This window comes from Rutidosis leptorrhynchoides, chromosome 7, assembly GCF_046630445.1.
Source record: "Rutidosis leptorrhynchoides isolate AG116_Rl617_1_P2 chromosome 7, CSIRO_AGI_Rlap_v1, whole genome shotgun sequence".
Taxonomy (NCBI): Eukaryota; Viridiplantae; Streptophyta; class Magnoliopsida; order Asterales; family Asteraceae; genus Rutidosis; species Rutidosis leptorrhynchoides.
The window spans coordinates 249,809,131-249,815,954 of NC_092339.1; the positions used below are offsets into that span (position 1 = coordinate 249,809,131).

The window sequence follows — 6,824 nt, forward strand, 5'->3', positions numbered from 1 at the left end:
TCCACTCACCTTGAAATACTTGAAGAACGTATCCCGCGATCTTAACTTCTTCCACCGACTTCACGCAAATCACCTACGCAAAGTATACATGCAAATAAGCTACTCACAATGCTTGTTCGACTTAAACAATACATATGTTCTCCTAGAACATCCTATTGACCGACTTTGACCAAAAACCATTTTTCGCTCGAAAACCTTCATAATCACAAATGACTTGTGATTATGCCTCAACAACATCATTTAAACATGGTTTGGTCATTCGATCACTCATTTAAACACACGACCCGCCCATTTGATCCTAAAGTGTGTTTTACACCCTATTAAGCATAAAACAATACTCACAAGTCCAAAACTTATGAAATCACTTCCCGCGTTCCCGAAATAGCTAATCTTAACTCTTTTAGCCATTTAACGCCATTTATAGGGTTGTTTACTCAAAAACCCATTTTGACCTAAAACTAGTCAAAACACCAAATTGTAAGTTTACACCCCTAATCACCAACAATCCAAGTAGCTAGTGATTTCATCAACTAATTTAGTTTTACAAACCCACAATTTCATCATCCAACCCTAGACCCACCAATATTAGGGTTCTTGCACTAAAACTTAACCCGTTTACCCCAAACTTCCAAGAAATGGGTTTTACATCTACTTTAACACAAACCCTAGCATAATAAACGAATTAACACAACTAAATCCGAATTAGGGTTTTACCTTTTGAAGAAAACGAAGCTAGTACAACAACAACACAAGTAATGAGCTTAAACTTGAAGAATCCAAGCTTCTTCTTCCTCTTCTCAAGCTTTCTCACTCTACTCTCACTCTAGAACTTGAGGTTGAAGATGAGAGTGTTTGTGGACTTGAAAATGATCCAAAAGTGGATCTAAAACTGATCTAAAAGCCACAAATTCGTCCACAAGTGAAAGGACCATAATACCCTTCATTTAGACACTTAAAATGCTGAAAAAAACGCATCAGACCCATTCGGCGCGTCGCGCCAAAAGGTCGCGCGCCGCTCCACACTGCAGGTCAGATTTCATAAACTTGTTTTGGCCATAACTTTTTGACCGTAGCTCCGTTTTCGATGAACCAAATATCATTGGAAACGTAATAAGATATTCTTTCCAATGGTAAGGCTTTGAAACATCAACTCAAACTTTATTTGGGGTTGAAAAGATACGTACACACTTTGTACCTCAAACAACGTCCAGTTTTCTTCGACGTTCGAGCAAGCAACACGTACCTACTTCGTACACTTCGTATACGCATCGTACACCATAAATACATTATGTACAATAAATATTTGGGTCTTACAACTCTCCCCCACTTAGAATCGATCACGTCCTCGTGATCCTCGTCACTTAAATTAGCAAGTACCAAAATCCATGGTCCTTCGACATACGTCCAAACTCGATGTCCACAACATTTCCCCCAAATTCGAAGATTTCATACAAATCCTTTAGGCGACCTTACACAAGGTTACCTTTCCGTTTAGAATCATCATCCGTGATTCACCAATTCTACCAAACCGAGCACTAAGTCTCGCTTCGTCCCCGAACCGGGACAAACTCATGCCTCGACCGCATGACATAAACAAGCTAACATTCCATATCCTCGTACCAAGTTAGCAATCCATTTAGCGTACCCTTATCACGTACATCGCTAAAGTAACAACACACCAATAACATGGCCAATAAACAACACAATGGAGCCGACGAAAAGTGAATCCTCACGATTGGATACCACTTGCCCCACATCCTTACGCGTACGTGGCCGACGAAAAGCGGTAGATCAAACGTTAACCACTTACCACTACGCAACAAGAGGCTGACAAAAAGCGCATCCTTACGGATCACACTTACCTCTACCCACACATGGCCAAACAAAAGCGATCCCTAACGGAAAATGCATTCCACACACCAATAATAGCCGACGAAAAGTGAATCTTAACGGATAACACTTACTACTTATCACACTTCAACCGTGGCCAACGAAAAGTGAACCCTCACAATTGGATGACACTTGCCACAATACATATAAACAAATTAAGTATATGTGCATACTTGGAATCATTCCACACATCTAGGAATTTTCGCACACGAAATATCCGCACGCGCGAATATCGCCATCACAACCGAGCAAGAACCACCTATATCGCACATAGGCACAAAACAATAATTCTCTAGAAGAGAATCCGACACACACATCCCTTAACCGAGGGATTTCACCTTGCTCGTCAAACACGTCCATTACCTCTCAACGAGATTTACCACATTACCACCTCGGTGATAATTTAAGTCCAAAATCATAAGTACAATTTTAACCGAAATTGTACTCTACCGCAAACCGACCAAATCTAGGTCCCTACACAAATTTCAGATCCACTATGAGCATCATCCGAAATCTCACACTAAAAACCTATCTTCAAACACTTCGAATGAAAAGTGTACCATAATTTACCCAAACTTTAACCTTGCAAATTCTCCGATTGCCGTAACTAATCAAAGTTTCACCTAGTCACTCATGTACCTAAGGGTTTATCTTCGGTACCCTAAGTACAACATAACCGCATCTCCATCGGAGTCGAACACTACGCTTGTAGGTATGGAAAAAGGCACCTAACGTCGCGTCATGTAGACTCCTTCACCAATACACGTCGAGATCAACACTAGATCTCTCGGGTTTTACCCACCCGACGAACCTCACGGTTTAACAACCTCTACACGAGAGCGAACACGCTCTATCATTCGAACACCAAAACCCACCCATGTGGCTTGGTATAAACATTTTCCAAATATCAAGGAATGCTTGGTTGCACCAAGTCTTATGCCCTTCGCCCGACAACCGGATCAACAACATAGGGTAATTCCATGAGGAACACTACCCCACATTACACAACGCACTAACACAAAATGCAACAAACAACATCATAAGTACGTTTCAATAAGATAGTCGAAAAATTACCTGAACACCATCGTCAGGTTCTCATGCATCACTAACTAAATCCGGACACGTCGACCTTCGGTGTCCCTCCTTTTGACAATTAAAACACATAACCTTGTTAGACTTTGCATTCGTACACTCGCGCGACAAATGACCTCGTTTGCCACAATTATAACATGTGGGCACAAAACCACCGGTGCCACTCCTTTTCATGCTCCCGCGGCCCTCGGAAATACTCTTACTTTTCTTGTTCGAATGCATCGTAGTCTCGGACTTCCGTTTACTAACATCAGACACACTTGGCTTCGACACCTCCGGTTCGAAACCCCGAGCCAATTCGAATAGCTCCTCAAAAGACTTAGCCATTCCCCGACTAATTTTACCCTTCAATTCATCATTCATCGTACGGTAAAAATCTTTCATCAACTTGTGATCGTCACCAACATACTCCGGACAAAAACGAGTCTTTGCCAAGAAGGTAGACTTGAGAGTAACCAAGTCCATCGAACCTTGTCGCAAATTGTGTAACTCGTCCCGGATTTTATCAAGGTCGGAAGAAGTTCGGTACTCGTTAAAGAACTCCTCTTTGAACTCATCCCATGACAAGCTCATACATTGTTCCTCGCCATACAATTGAATCTTGTCATCCCACCACAACTTGGCTTCTTCACGTAACATGCTAGACCCATACCTCGTTTTCTTCTCGGGAGGACATTCACTAGTACGAAAAGCCCCCTCGATATCGGAAACCCAACATGTACTCTTCAACGGATCCCTCACCCCATTAAACATAGGAGGTTGAGCATCCTTGAAGTTCTTGTAATGGAAGTCCCGCCTTCCATGTCCACCGTTACCATCGCTCTCTTCACCACGAGGGTAAATGTTTCTAGCCTCGAATGCCTTTTCGATCGCGGCATCCACTCGTTCGTCGATTAGTTCTGTTACTTGCCCATCAACCGATTCCTGGAACACCTTTCTAACATCCTCGAGAAACTCCGCTTTTTGACGTTTAAAGATGGCCTCAACCTTAGCCGTGAACTCGGAGTCGTCGCTTTGATCACCATTATCATGTCCGTTCCTCGTCTTCATTCTAAGAAATGAACTTGGTTAGGAACGCAACACAAGTAAATCACATACACCGCCACGAACAATAATCACATCACATAAGTATGCCAACGTTCGTGCATCCCATCTAGTCCAATACTTGTTGTACATCACTTGCATGACTTGGCTTGCAACCGTAATAATGTTCGCGACGCATTATTACGCTCACACGCCGTGCCGAACTCATGAATACAACAACCATTTCGCTAGATATTCAACACAAAACAACACAATTAGTATCAACATAAACAACACATAGTTAAAGCACATATTCTCAAAGGCACTAACTAGAACCCGAACCGACCCGTAATCCTACAAGTCCCGATAATAGTACACACAAAAGTCTAAGTCTAGGCGCCTATCTCAAGTCACCTAAATCCCTTAGACCATGCTCTGATACCATTTGTAACAACCCAAACCAACCCTCGACCAAACCCCGTGAAAATACAAACAAAAAAAAAATTTGCTGTACAGTGACCCCGCGCGCCGCGCCCCCTATCTGGCGCGCCGCGCCAAAACGGCCTGTCCCCGGGCTTTTTAAATGCGAAAAAGATAGACTCGTTCCCGACACTTTCAAACGAAACGCTTTTTACAACACATTAATATAAGTAAAACTAACATGATTAATTAATTAAAACGAGTTTTACATCGCGGGCCCACATATGCCCAAAATACCCCTTTTAATACAAAATACAACTTCGACCCAATGAGTTTAAGTTCCAACAAACTACGAGCATGATGTTGGGGATAAACTACCCAATCCTAGGTCGAATCCAAGCAAGCATCAAAAATGGGAAAATCATCTAATCCCGAGCATACCGTTGCCACGTCCGCCTTCGAACCTAAAAATGTAAACAACGAGAGGGTAAGCTAATGCTTAGTGAATGCAATACTTATACGCATACATACATAATCCAATTACTTGCATACACCTACACAACAACACAATAACACTAGCAAACCGCAATAACAAATAAACGATTAATCGTACGTACAACAAGTCAACATCATTAGTATAGAGATCTCAACAATAATACATGCCAAAAACGAATACGTACAATGCTAATAAAATTACACATCCCAATATACCCAATGTCGACATTCGACTCGATGGTGGCCGACGAAGAGTAGTAGGTCAAAATCGTTAACTACTCACCACCCATCGCACGCGTAAGTGGCCGACGAAGAGTAGTAGGTCAAAATCGTTAACTATTCACCACTACGCACTATGAGGCCGACGAAAAGTGCAACCGAAACGTTAACACTTACCTCAATCACAAGGATGGCCGACGAAAAGCGGAACCGCTTGCCATCCCACGATAAGTGGCCAACGAAGAGCGAACCCCTAAACGGTTAACACTCACCACTTACCCAAACACACATGTGGCCGACGAAGAGCGATAGGTCAAACGTTAATCACTCGCCACAAACTAAATATACACATGTGACCGACGAAGAGTGATAGGTCAAACATTAACCACTCGTCACATATCCAAACGCACACATGTAGCCGACGAAGAGTGATAGGTCAAACATTAACCACTCGCTACATATCCAAAACGAATATAGCCAACGAAGAGCTATCCACGCGGATATCACTCACTATATTTTTCCCAACTCAAATGTGGTCCACGAAAAGTGAATCCTAACGGATATCACTTACCACCCCGCACACAAGCAACCAAATTATATACATAAGCGTATAAATATTCCACTCACCTTGAAATACTTGAAGAACGTATCCCGCGATCTTAACTTCTTCCACCGACTTCACGCAAATCACCTACGCAAAGTATACATGCAAATAAGCTACTCACAATGCTTGTTCGACTTAAACAATACATATGTTCTCCTAGAACATCCTATTGACCGACTTTGACCAAAAACCATTTTTCGCTCGAAAACCTTCATAATCACAAATGACTTGTGATTATGCCTCAACAACATCATTTAAACATGGTTTGGTCATTCGATCACTCATTTAAACACACGACCCGCCCATTTGGTCCTAAAGTGTGTTTTACACCCTATTAAGCATAAAACAATACTCACAAGTCCAAAACTTATGAAATCACTTCCCGCGTTCCCGAAATAGCTAATCTTAACTCTTTTAGCCATTAAACGCCATTTATAGGGTTGTTTACTCAAAAACCCATTTTGACCTAAACCTAGTCAAGACACCAAATTGTAAGTTTACACCCCTAATCACCAACACTCCAAGTAGCTAGTGATTTCATCAACTAATTTAGTTTTACAAACCCACAATATCATCATCCAACCCTAGACCCACCAATATTAGGGTTCTTGCACTAAAACTTAACCCGTTTACCCCAAACTTCCAAGAAATGGGTTTTACATCTACTTTAACACAAACCCTAGCATAATAAACGAATTAACACAACTAAATCCGAATTAGGGTTTTACCTTTTGAAGAAAACGAAGCTAGTACAACAACAACACAAGTAATGAGCTTAAACTTGAAGAATCCAAGCTTCTTCTTCCTCTTCTCAAGCTTTCTCACTCTACTCTCACTCTAGAACTTGAGGTTGAAGATGAGAGTGTTTGTGGACTTGAAAATGATCCAAAAGTGGATCTAAAAGTGATCTAAAAGCCACAAATCCGTCCACAAGTGAAAGGACCATAATACCCTTCATTTAGACACTTAAAATGCTGAAAAAAACGCATCAGACCCATTCGGCGCGCCGCGCCAAAAGGTCGCGCGCCGCTTCACACTGCAGGTCAGATTTCAGAAACTTGTTTTGGCCATAACTTTTTGA

General features: G+C 41.8%; 1 long non-coding RNA gene across 1 annotated transcript; it reads right to left on the reverse strand.

Moving 5' to 3' along the window:
• Window positions 1-4,652: 4,652 nt before the first annotated feature.
• On the reverse strand, window positions 4,653-6,598 carry LOC139857168 (uncharacterized). Its single transcript, XR_011762368.1, has 3 exons — window positions 6,472-6,598; window positions 5,767-5,830; window positions 4,653-4,889 (listed from the first exon to the last, which is right to left on the reverse strand). It is a non-coding gene; the product is annotated as an uncharacterized lncRNA (long non-coding RNA).
• Between the last annotated feature and the right edge of the window lie 226 nt (window positions 6,599-6,824).